We start from the raw sequence: 12,744 nt of genomic DNA, 5'->3' as shown, positions 1-12,744 counted from the left end.
CCTGAGACAGTTTCTCTATTTAGTTTTTAAAATTCCTGTAAGCAGCTTTTTTCTTTTTGAAAACTAAAACCTTGCCCCTTGGGAAGTAACAGTTCAAAACTTAAAAAAAAAATAGATACAATATTAACTAAATCTCCGTTCAAATCTGAAAATTTCTGGGATTTTATTTTTCAGCCTTTTCTCTCCCTTGCATCTATTTGTGTTTATTTTAATGATAAAGCACACCCTAGTTTATCTAATAAATATGTTTCTAAAATAGGAATCAAACCGTATTTAAGATGTAGTAAGGATTTGCTGCTTAAATAGCTTCTATTGTAAATTTATTTTGCACTGTAAGCTATTTGACCTTAATTTATCTTTGATGTATGCTTGGATTTTTATCTATTAGGTCTGTCTAAATCAAGGCACATCAATTAACCATTGGATCTATTCCTGTTTATTGCTCTCATAAAATCTGGAGCTATCAGTTTAAAATTTTAAAATCCAGAATCTCCTGTGGTTAGCATAAGTTACTACTAACAGCAATGTAGAGTTTTTTCTTTATTTACAATGTATTTTATATCCAAGATAGTGTACTAGATATACATATAAATTCTGTATATAATTAAATGGCCTCGTTAAGTTTAACTGAAGGATTGAGTATCTTCATTTTACTGATTGTATATCTACAAGCTATGACTAGAGGGTATTGATATATTTGTGGTCATTTGCTCACTGAACAAATATTTAATGCCTACCATGTGCCAGACACTGGGCTAAAAACACTAGGGAATGTAAAGTATAATAAATGATCTCCATTAGGAACTCACAATTTATTAGGGCAAATATATATAAACACATAAAGAGTTACATGATATGAGACAAATTTCAACATGAGACAACAGCATAAAGTAGCATCTCCCAAATTGTGTTATGTGAGATAATTTTAGGTAGCAGACACAGACAAACATATTTTACATTAATGGTTATATTTTTATTGTATATCTATTTACAATTATCTTCAATTTATGTAAAGTGTTATTGGCTTTCCATTATGGTTATGATCTAAAATATCCTATAAAATTAAATATATTGGGTAAAAATATGGCAGTTTGTTTTAAGAAAATGTTGCAGATGAAAACATAACAGGTGGTATGTGGGTATGGAAAAATAGTGAAGGATACATGAATACTGAGATTTGGGAGACTGGTAACAGAAATGTGTACAGTGATTTTGTAACAAGGTGTATTAGCATCAATGCGGCCCATGTCCTAGAGGGAGGCAAGGTCCCCACAGGCTGGAGGGGAGTGAAGGCATCTGGGAAAAGGAAGGATTTAAGACTGGATAGAGAAGAGGGAGAACAGGGTCAAGGCTCTCACAGTGATAAAAGAACATAGGGGCCAGAATTCACATTATACTGCGGGGCAGGGAAAGAGTGGAGTTGCTGTGTAGGGGAGGATGGGATGTGAGTCTAAAAATGAGGGCTGGATGGAAGAAGATGGTACAGGGCGTTGAAATGTTCTGCTGAGAAATGTAGACTGTACTTGCTGTTTATATGTAAGGGGAAGCATTTTGTTCCACGTGGAGCCAGCATCCAGGAGGGATGATCAGGAAAAGCCTTCTGTATCACATATATATCTCCCAGCATGAGATTCTCAGCATTGTCTTTACTGGATTTGCTGTCCAGGGTTAATGTCTCCTTTACCAATGATTATGGTTCTATAGCAATCAGTAGCTTGAAAAGCCTCTAGTCAGAAGGCAACATTAAGATATGGATCCATTTAAAGGTAGAATGGCATCAAAATATGGAATGCTGGGCAGCCCAAGATAGCTTTATCTCAGTATTTTTGCTTAGGGCTGACCTGTCTTCTCTGTGTGGCAGTGTGGTACAGGTAAAAGAGTTGCAAAAGCATGTTACTGGATTTACCATTATGTGTTTCCTTCTTTTCTTTTACACTTGGCAGCTTTTCTGCTTTAGACAGTTATACATAACTATGGCACATCTCAAGTTCTCCTTTACATAATTTCCTTTAGTTCTCTCAGGTGATTTTACTTTGGAGCAGGCTTTGAGTTCATTTTCAACAACCTGAAAATTCTCGTAAGTTTATTCTATAGTATATTTAATAAAAATTTAGCTTTAAAAAATAAGCATGAAATGACTCTAATGTTTTGTAATGAAATTCAACTTGGGGAAACATTCATAAATAATGAAAAACATTACTAAATTTGCTATTCTGTTGAAGTTTTTTTCATTCCAAATGAGTTCCAAAAGGGTATCTTTAGCTTCTTAGATACCACTTTGGTATCAAAGTGGAACTATTTGCAAATTGTTTTCTGTCCTGTAGGGTGGGTGAGAAGGAGAACTTTGGGTTCTGATCTTCAACCACAGCAAATCTGCTTTAATTTATTTTTTATATCTGTTCTCTACTTTGAAAGTGTAAAATAAAGATGAAAAAGATAATGAAAACTATAAGCTATGGGGTACTTCTCCAGTGGTCCAGAGATCAAAGCAGTAATGACAGTAATTGCTCATTACGCCTGTCAGGAGGTGTTGGGATAATTACTAAACCTTTTGTGATATAAGATAAGCAAGGCCGTCACTCTTTGGTGGGGGTCAAGAATTGGCTACTTAGAAAAAGAAGAGAGTTTTTACTCAATTACTCTATTCAAAGTATGTTACCATCATCAGTTATAATGATCTATTCTAATCATAAACATCAATTAGTATTCCTAATACCTAAAAACTTAAAGGCATTATAACTAAGTACAATTTAGAGAAATAAAATATATATTTAACCTTCTTGTCAATACTTGATAAACTTGTATCTTTACTTCTACCTACCTAAATCCAACTACCTACTTGATTTGACTCTTGGATATCTAATTGATATATCACTTGATCTTAGCCAAAAGGCTGAGAAGCGATTCTAATTGATACATCAAATTTAATATGGCCCAAACCAAAATTTTGATTCTCTTTACAACCTATTTCTCCCTCAGTCTTCCCTATTTCAATAAATGACCCTACCATCCAGCTAGTTATTCAACCCCTAAACCTCTTTCTCACTGCTCAAATACAGTCAATCTGTAGGCAAGTCCTGTTGGCTCAAAACAACCCATCTCTTCTTTCTCTCCATCTTTACAGTTACCATCCTGGTCCTGATCCAAGCCACCATCGTTTTTCGCCCAGAGTACTGAGATAGCTTCGTAGCAGGTCCTCCTGATCTGCTAATGCTGCATAGCAATCTGTTATCCATACAGTAGCCAAAGAGATCAGTTAAAAATGTGTATCAGGTCATGGCACCCTTCTAGTAAAATCCTTTGTCTTCTCGCTCTATCCAGATTCTCAGCTGTGGCTTACAAGGTCATATACAATCTGGGTCCAGTCTTCCTTTTGAGATGCTTCTACTGCTGCCCTCCATGTTCAATACTCTCCAATCACAGGGATTTTTCTTTTCCTGGCCCATGCCAACCTCATTCCAAATCCAGGAGGATATTACACCTCCTCATCCCTCTTCTTGAGAACCTCAGTCTCCTGATCAGCTTCTTGTCACTCAGATGCCCCTTCCATTATATTAGTTTCACCACTCTCAAGTCACTCTTAACAGGGAACAAAAAATTATTTCATTCACTTTGCTGTTTATTGTCTGTCTCTACCTCCTCTCTTCTGGAATGTAAGCTACATGAGAACAGCAAACTTATCTTCATAGGAGCCACTCATTCCCAGTAAATAGCACAGGGTCTGGAACATAATAGAGACTCAATAAATTTTGTTCAGTTAGCCAGTTTATGAATTCAGTATTTTTCCTTCCTTTCATTTAGTAAATTTAAGGAAACTTTTAGCTCTTTCTCTGAGATTCTGTTTGCCCTTACTATTGCATCAGTCTCTATTTAACTGTAGAATGAAATTATATGGAAACAGGAAAAATATAGCTCTTAGTTCTCCTAAACCCAGCTTTGAGAGTTGCTCAGTTGAGGGAATTATGTCCTTTCCTAATGGCTTGATTCTGTTGAAATTCACCAGAGGTTTGAACATTTCTCCTTTGGTAGCTGTTCTTTCTACTTCTTTCATGAGACAGAAATCAGAAGAGGGAGATTAATCATTCCCAGTGTGTACAAGAATGGTATTCATGGTTGCCTCTTTAAAATTACAAGGGAATCATTTACCCCTCTCAACCTTATCTTCCTTCTCTTGTAGAAAGATTTGTTAGTCTGACTTTTCTCTCCACATCCAAAATAAGATATATTTATTCAACAATTAGGTAAAGTTGCACAAAAATTTACAGTAAATAAAGATAGAATGATAGTAGTTTCAAAGAGGGCTTAGGTTGATTTGGGGATGCCTTTGTGCTGCACACTTCCACTCCTCCTTCCATTTAACCAAACCTATTAACCAAGCCCTTGCATGTATTACCAGAGGGAAAAAAGCATACTGTAATACTGTATGTACTGTAGGCTTCTAATTATTATTAAAATGCATTGAAGAGGGTAGGTGATGGGTATTGAAGAGGGCATCTTTTGGGATGAGCATTGGGTGTTGTATGGAAACCAATTTGACAATAAATTTCATATATTAAAAAAATAAAAAATAAAATAAAATGCGTTGAAAAAAACAGGAAGGGAAAACTACAATACACAGGTCCTCAATAAATAGTTTTGGGATTATGGATATTTTTGTTTTCTTTGTATCTTTTAGTATTTTCTAAGTTTTAATATAACATGTATTACTTTTGGTTATTATTTTTATTACTCTCATAATCAGAAAAAAAGAATATTCTTTAAAAGAGAGATTATTGGAGCTAAAACCCCCAGGTGGGCTGTGAGCACCCAGGCCTCTGGTCACGTGACCTCTCTGTGTATGTCACTGAGCTTCCAAATCTTATCGCTAATAACCTGGAGGATCACGCAGCTCAGTGGGCTTTGTGTTATTTTTCTGGCTTAGGAAAGCTGGTTTCAGTGTCATACCTGTTTTGAAGTATAATTCTTTTCCAGACAAAACTGGTATAAAAACCACATTGCACTACATAATGGAATTTCATTTCTTCCTGAGCAACATCACCCAGGGGAAGTTTTTCTGTTTTGTTTTGTTTTGTTGTTGTTTTTAGGATTAAAAAAATTACTTCCACTGAATTGACGGTATTTGGTTCCATGAAAGGAAACAGTATTGAATTTAACAGTTTGAACAATTGGAGATCTGAGACCATTGAAAATAAAGATTAAGTTTGCCATCTTCTTTTATCCTTTTTTTGGGGGGGGGACAAATAGCATATGTTACATACAATATTGGGTTTTCAAGAAAGGAGGAAATATTTGTACATTTATGTTTTTAGGTGCTAGGAAAAGCTGGTAAGGTTGATGACATACTTCCAAGTACCTTGCTCCTTCAGATCTGATGTATGAAACAGCAGCTTGTTAGAAGGAAATGCAGACTCTTAGGCCCAGCGCAGCCCTACTGAATCAGAACCTGCAGTTTAACAGATCCCCAGGCCATTCTTACACACAGGAATTGACAAGCATCTTTGTATACCTGGGGGTTTCCAGGTCCAGATTGCTTCATTTACTGCCCTTCCTCCTTCTCTTCTCCCCAACCCCTGCCTCATAGAGAAGACTGTAAAGCAGGAGTTCTTAAGCAGGGATCTGTAGATTCTTATGAAGAGTTGTAGGGGAAGGAAGGAAGGAAGGAAGGAAGGAAGGAAGGAAGGAAGGAAGAAACAAAGTTGTAGGTGGTTATTTGTGAACCCACTGAAATTCCACATAAAAATTATGTGTGAATATGCATATTCAGCTTTCATTAAATGCCCATGAATTAAAAAAAAAAAAAGCCAACCATGTAGATACCATGCTCTGCCCTGAAAGGTGGAGGAGAATTACAGAATTATTATCCTTTCCTGGGAAAAACCTAGGAGAAAACACCAATAAGTCTTTCCTATTGTTTTAATAAAAAGAATCAAACTGATCAGAGAGTTGATTGCAGAGATGAGAAATTTTTGGAAGCAGCTTCCTAGTTCCCCAAAACTGAATTCCACTCCACTGGTCTTGATGTGTTTAGGTTCAGAGAAAATTGCCTGTTTGGTTCCTACAGGTCCTGCATACTTTAAGGTAATTAGAGAAGATAAACTTTTTCCATGTATGAATTGTGTTCCTTAATTCTATCTTTTTGATTATTTCGAATTCCTAGGTCAGTGCTCCTTAGCCCTAGATGCATATTAGATTCATCCCACGCTAGACCAATTGTATCAGAATTTCACAACCTCTGTCTGGAGTGAGAACCAGGCTTACTGGGTTTTGTTTTTGTTTATTTCTTCATTTTGTTTTAATTCTTTTTGGATAGTTTTATTTATTTATTTATTTATTTATTTATTTATTTATTTATTTTAGTGTTTACTTATTTATTTTAAGAGAGAGAGAGTGCACAAGCAGGGGAGGGGCAGAGAGAGGGAGAGAATATTCTAAACAGTCTTCGTGCTGTCAGTGCAGAGCCCCACGCAAGGCTGGATCTCACAAACCATGTGCTCATGACCTGAGCCAAAATCGAGAGTTGGACACTTAACCAACTGAGCCACCTAGGTGCCTCTGAAGTCCCTTTTTCTATTGGAATATCATTATATATGTGTCCTCTATGCTATCTTCCTTCATCATGTCAAACAGAGGCTGATGTGTAAAGAAGTTGTTCAGATCTGGAAATGATTTCAAGAACTATTGCACCTTCCAGTTTTTATCTGTTGCTCTAATTACCGATCCATCTCAGAAAAGTTTCCTGAGTTTTTATATTATAAATGATTTTCCAAATACAAAAGATCTGAAAGGGACCTCTCTCTTGGTCTCCTTTATGAGGCTCATTTTGAAAGCTTAAGGACAAATAAGAATCCGTAGGATTCAAGACTCCAAAGAGAAGAGGAAAGAGTATGTAGACTGAGCATAATTTACAGTCACTAGTAATGCCTTTCATCAAACAAAGAAAGTGAAATCTATGATAAAGTTCCACTTTATAAAGAATTCTCCTAATTCATATTCACAAATTGATGCAGAATTTTATATATTCACATTTTTCCATTTTGTATTTGAATCATTCCTAGCGCATTAGGTTTTGCAGCCAGTCCCTTGAAAAATAGCCTAAGAGTTTACTTGTGTATTGTCCTTTTCTAAAGGAGATTTCTGGCAATGTGAGCACTCATCTTCTCATTTTGGGGATTTCCATGAGAATTAGTGGGATTTGTGTTCGGTTCCTATTTACCTCTCTGGAATGAATTCACCAAAGGTTAATTTAATCACAGTTTCCTTCAAGATCATGAGAATGCATTCTTGAGAATGATAAATTAGCTTTAACATCATTTGGGGGGATGGGAATGGAATTACAGAATAATTTAAATCTGATGAAGATATTTTTGAAGTAGCAGCTTGCACTCAACACTAATGAAAAAAAATTGGAACTGTTTATTTTCCTAGTATTAATGCTTCAGTGTTCTCTATAAATATTCAGAAGGATGTAATATAACTTGTATGATACTAACTTTTCTAACCTTTTCTAGCTAAGAGATTTCTCAGTTGTCTCCTAGTAAATATATATAAACAGTGATTTACTGTTTGAAATGGAAAATGCATGTAGGTTATATTAATGCTTTTAATCTTTACAAAAGATTGCTTAATTGGAAGACCCTCAACAGGAGGCTCTGTGATAAAATTGCTCTTTTTCCTGATGTTCTTTGGCACTGAATTTTTTTTTCCTGGTGGAGGCTACAGTTTTGTGACAGTTCACACCTTTGTCTGATATTTCCTTCTTTCTCTGACTTGCAAAAAGAAGTCCCACATCTGAGTTCATGAATGATTTGCCCATTTAAGTCATTTTGATAGACTTTGCTCTTTTTTTTTTAAATTTTTTTACATTTATTCATTTTTGAGAGAGACAGAGACAGAGTATAAGCAGGAAAGGGGCAGAGAGAGAGATACACACACAGAATCCAAAGCAGGCTCCAGGCTCTGAGCTGTCAGCACAGAGCCCGATGTGGGGCTCTACCTCACAAACTGCGAGATCATGACCTGAGCCAAAGTCAGACACTTAACTGACTGAGCCACCCAGGCACCCCTGACTTCACTCTTACTTTAAGCCAAACCAACATAATCAAGGACATTTACCAAAAGTTCAAAATATTTTTTTCTCTTTTGGAGAAGACAAATGACTCCTTGGGTTGTGAAGGTTTCCTAGTCATTCTAATTCAGCCTGAGCACATGAGTGCCTAAAATGTTCCAGGTTCTGTGCTAGGCATTCCAGGGTTAACAGTGAATGCCTGCCAGTGAATCACATATGAGGGGAGAATAGAACACAAATAACTATGGTATAATGTTGTATGCATAATATGCAGGGTGAGACCACAGAGAGATGACAAAAATCTCTGAAAAAGTCAGAGAGGGCAGTTACAAGTAATAGAAACTGATTCAGGATCAAGCCTAAAGAGAAGAGACAGAGATCAAGTTATTAGAAAGAAATGCATTTCTGATGGATTAAAAGAGAGAGGGGAGTGGGGAGCACGAAAGAACAGGCCTCAAAAAGGACCTAAATTAAAGAGTTCTGAGCTTCTAAGTGGAAGAAACCAAAGGACAGTTGCTAAAGGGAGTTGCTGAGGGATGAGTCAACTCCGGTTATTTTCTGTCTCTGTGTCACTCCTCTCAAGATTTCCAAGAGATGAAGCATTATTTACAATGGCCAAATTATAGAAGCAGCACAAGTGTCCATTGATTGATGAATGGAGAAAGAAGATATGGTGTACATTTATGTATACGTACAATGGACTATTACTCATATGGAATTAACCATAAAAAAGAATAAAATCTTGCCATTTGCAGTGACATGAATGGAACTAGAGAGTATAATGCTAAGTGGAATAAGTCAGTCAGAGAAAGACAAATACCATATAATTTCACTTGTATGTGGAATTTAAAAAACAAAACAAGCAAAGAAAAAAGACAAACCGAAAAACAGACCCTTAACTCTTAGAGAACAAACTGATGGTTACCTGAAGGGAGGCAGGTGAGGAGGATGGGTGAAATAAGTGATGGGGATTAAGAGCACTCTTATCTTGAGCATTGAGTAATGTATAGAATTGTTGAATCACTATATTGTGCACCTGAAGCTAATATAACACTGTATGTTAACTATACTGGAATTAAAATTTAAAAACGTAATTTAAAACTCCCCCGAATCTCAACAATGCCACACACACACACACACACACACACACACACACACACAATTCCCAAGAGAATGAATGTCTAATTGGCCCAGTGCAGGCGAAGTGCCTATTCCTTAGCTGGAGCAGGACAAGACACTGATTGACAGTGCAGTCAAGGCTGTGTGCAATGGGAGAAGAGGAATTCCCAAAAGAAAATCAAGGTGCTGCTATTGAAAGAAGATGGGATAGATGCTGTTAAGCAAAATAACAGAGGTCTACTCCAGGAAGGGATATTTAATCCTTGGAGGAGTAAGATTCTCTTAGGAGGAAAATGGAGGAATGTTATTCTAAATAGAGGCCATAGAATAAACAAAGACAGAGTCATGGAAGAGGACCTTGTCGTATAATGACAAGAAATTTAGTATGGTGGAAATAAACTGTGTAATGAGGAAGTCTGAGTGTTAAGAAGTGACATGAAATAAGGAAAGATTTCCATAGGTCATGTGAAAAGGTTAGGACTCAATCCCATAGGTAATCATGTTTTATTATTAATTTTTTAAATAATTCAAATCCATAGAAAAATAGACAAAAGTATGGGTAGAGAATTGGCAGAAGAAGAAATTTAGATGACTAATATACGTATGAAAGAAAATATAAATTGACACTATTTTCTTCCTATTAAATTAACAAAGATTTCAAAATAATAAGTATACCTAGAGTTTGAGAGGGAGAGCTGGAATGGATACTATAGGTGAAAGTATAAATTGGAATAAATGTAGTTTTCCTAGATAAGGATTTGATAAAGTATATCAGATCCTTAAAATTCCCCCATTTTCTGCTCTAAAAATTCTGTTTCTAGGATTTTGCATTAAGGCAACATTAGATGCAAATATTAAGGCTTAATGACAACAGTGTTTTATAAAACAAAAAAACTGGGAATTTCCTAGATAATCAATACTAGAAAAGAATCATATAAATTATATATCCCAATTCAGACATTAGCCATGTTTTCAAAGAATTTATAGTAACACTGCAGGATGCTGATGATATATTAAGCAAAAAAGTAGTATATAGGGTGGCTCAGTTGGTTAAGCGTCAGACCCTTGATTTCCACTTGGGTCATGATCTCATGAGAGATGGAGGCCAGCATCAGCCTCTGCCCTGAGCACAAAGCCTGCTTGGGATTCTCTCTCTCTCCCTCTCCCTCTGCCCCTCCCCCACTCATGCTCTTTCTCTCTAAAAAATTTAAAATAAATGTAAAAAAATAAAATGAAGACTTTTGGAGATATATTTGTAGAGGTGGTTGTATAAAAAGTCAAGCAATGCATGGATCTAATAAAACTTTGCTTATTGTCGGTATTTGACATAGAACCTTGAAAAGTAACTTCACATAAACAGGAATTCTTAGTGTGGTCATCTGCCTTGTCATTACCTCAAGTTAGAGGGCACTCTGTCTTTCATAAAGATCAGTGATGAAGGTTGTTTCAGTTACACATTTGTGACGATTTGGGTATATTTTTCATATCCTCTAATCCAAAGTTTCTCCTGCCCTCAGGTAAAAAACTTTTTGCCTGTCTCTGTCTAAAGGTTGTGAGGAAGAGATGGGGCTCAGTATTTATTTTAATCCTTTGTGTACTAGCAGCCTGCTTTTATTTTCCATACCATCTTCTGTCCTTTAAAGTCTAGGCTAATTCATGCCTTAGAACTGGCAAGGGAAGTCCCATCTTCTGAGCATTTCCTTGAGAACATCTGACAACATACCCTAAATACATGTAAGGAACAAACAAACAATACTAACTTCTAAATGTGTACAGGAGACCACTTAAAAATGGCTCTCAACAAATGGTGGTGGGAAACTGGATATTCACATGCAAAAAAATAAAGTTGGGCCCTTACGTTACATTGTATACCAAAATTAATTCAAAATGGAATAAAGATCCAAACTATAAAGCTCTTTAGAAGAAAACATAGAGGGGCGCCTGGGTGGCGCAGTCGGTTAAGCGTCCGACTCAGCCAGGTCACGATCTCGCGGTCCGTGAGTTCGAGCCCCGCGTCAGGCTCTGGGCTGATGGCTCAGAGCCTGGAGCCTGTTTGCGATTCTGTGTCTCCCTCTCTCTCTGCCCCTCCCCCGTTCATGCTCTGTCTCTCTCTGTCCCAAAAATAAATAAAAAACGTTGAAAAAAAATTAAAAAAAAAAAAAAAGAAGAAAACATAGAAAAAGTCATGGCATTGGATTTGACAATGATTTCTTGGATAAGACACTAAAAGCACAGGCAGCAAAAGCAGAAATAGACAAATGGGACTACATCATACTTAAAAAAAAAAAAACCATATGTGCATCAAGGACACAACCAACAGAGTGAAGAGGCAACCTACAGAATGGTAGAAAATATTTAAAAATCATAGATCTCATAACAGATTAATACTAGAATATAGAAATAACTTTACAACTCAACAACAAAATAACCTGATTAAAAAATGGGCATACGACTTGAATAGACATTTCTCTGAAGATGACATATAAATGGCCAAGAAGCATATAAAAAGATGTTCAACATCCCCAATCATTAGAGAATTGCAAATCCAAACCACCATGAGATAAAACCTCATACCCACTAGGATGGCTACTATCACAAACAAAACCAGACCAAAGCAAACAAAATCAAACCAGAAAATAACAAGTATTTGTGAAGATATGCAGAAACTGGAACTCTTGTGTATTGTCGTAGGAATGTAAAATGGTACAACCACTCTGGAAAACATTATGCTGATTCCTCAAAAATTTTTAAATAGGACTACTATATGATTCAGCATTTCCACATCTGGGTATATATCCAAAATGATCAAAAGCATAGTTTTGCAGAGATATGTGTACACCTGTTCACAGCAGCATTAGCACAGTTAGCCAAGAAAGGGAAACAATCCAAACGTCCACCAACAAATGAATGGAAAAACAAAATGAAGATATACATGGAATATTTTTCAACCCTAAAGAGGAAGGAAATCCTAACACATGCTACAACATAGATACACCTTGAAGACTTTTTAATTAGTGAAATAATCCAGTTACAAAAAGACAAACAGTATATGATTCCACTTATATGAAGTAACTAGAGTAGTCAGATTTCATAGAGACAGAAAGTAGAATGGTAGTTGCAAGCAGCTGGGGGTGGAGGGAGGAGGAAGAAAAGAGGAGTTGTTTAATGGAGTAGTTAATTTCAGTTTTGCAAGATGAAAAGATTCTGAAGATCTGTTTTACAACAAAGTGAATATGCTTAACAGTGCTGATCTATACAATTAAAAATGGTGAAGGTGGCAAATTTTATGTGTGTGTTCTATGGTGCTTTTTAAAATTATCATGGTCAGGTGGGGGCAGGTATAATATGATTCAGAGCACTCAGTGTTTTGGGGGAAAAATCTGGATTTCTGTACCTGAAACATTCGAGGAAAAATTACCCTGAGGCTATAAAACACATGCATCAAGAAAAGTGTTCAAGGGTTTTAGGAATTTAACTGGTGGGAGAATCCTTTGATAGGAGGGTTAGAAAAACACATGGAGTTGGAGCCGGTAGAATCTCACCGTTGCCCCTTACTAGAT

General features: G+C 36.3%; 1 protein-coding gene across 2 annotated transcripts in view; it reads left to right on the top strand.

Annotated features, from left to right (window-relative positions):
- PDE11A (phosphodiesterase 11A) overlaps nt 1-12,744 on the top strand; it is a 412,306-nt gene that overhangs the window by 129,213 nt on the left and 270,349 nt on the right. The window lies entirely within an intron of this gene.

This window comes from Lynx canadensis, chromosome C1, assembly GCF_007474595.2.
Source record: "Lynx canadensis isolate LIC74 chromosome C1, mLynCan4.pri.v2, whole genome shotgun sequence".
In the NCBI taxonomy this organism is placed as follows: Eukaryota; Metazoa; Chordata; class Mammalia; order Carnivora; family Felidae; genus Lynx; species Lynx canadensis.
Note: the sequence above shows the minus strand (reverse complement) of the source record. Positions and strands in the feature narration are given on the sequence as shown.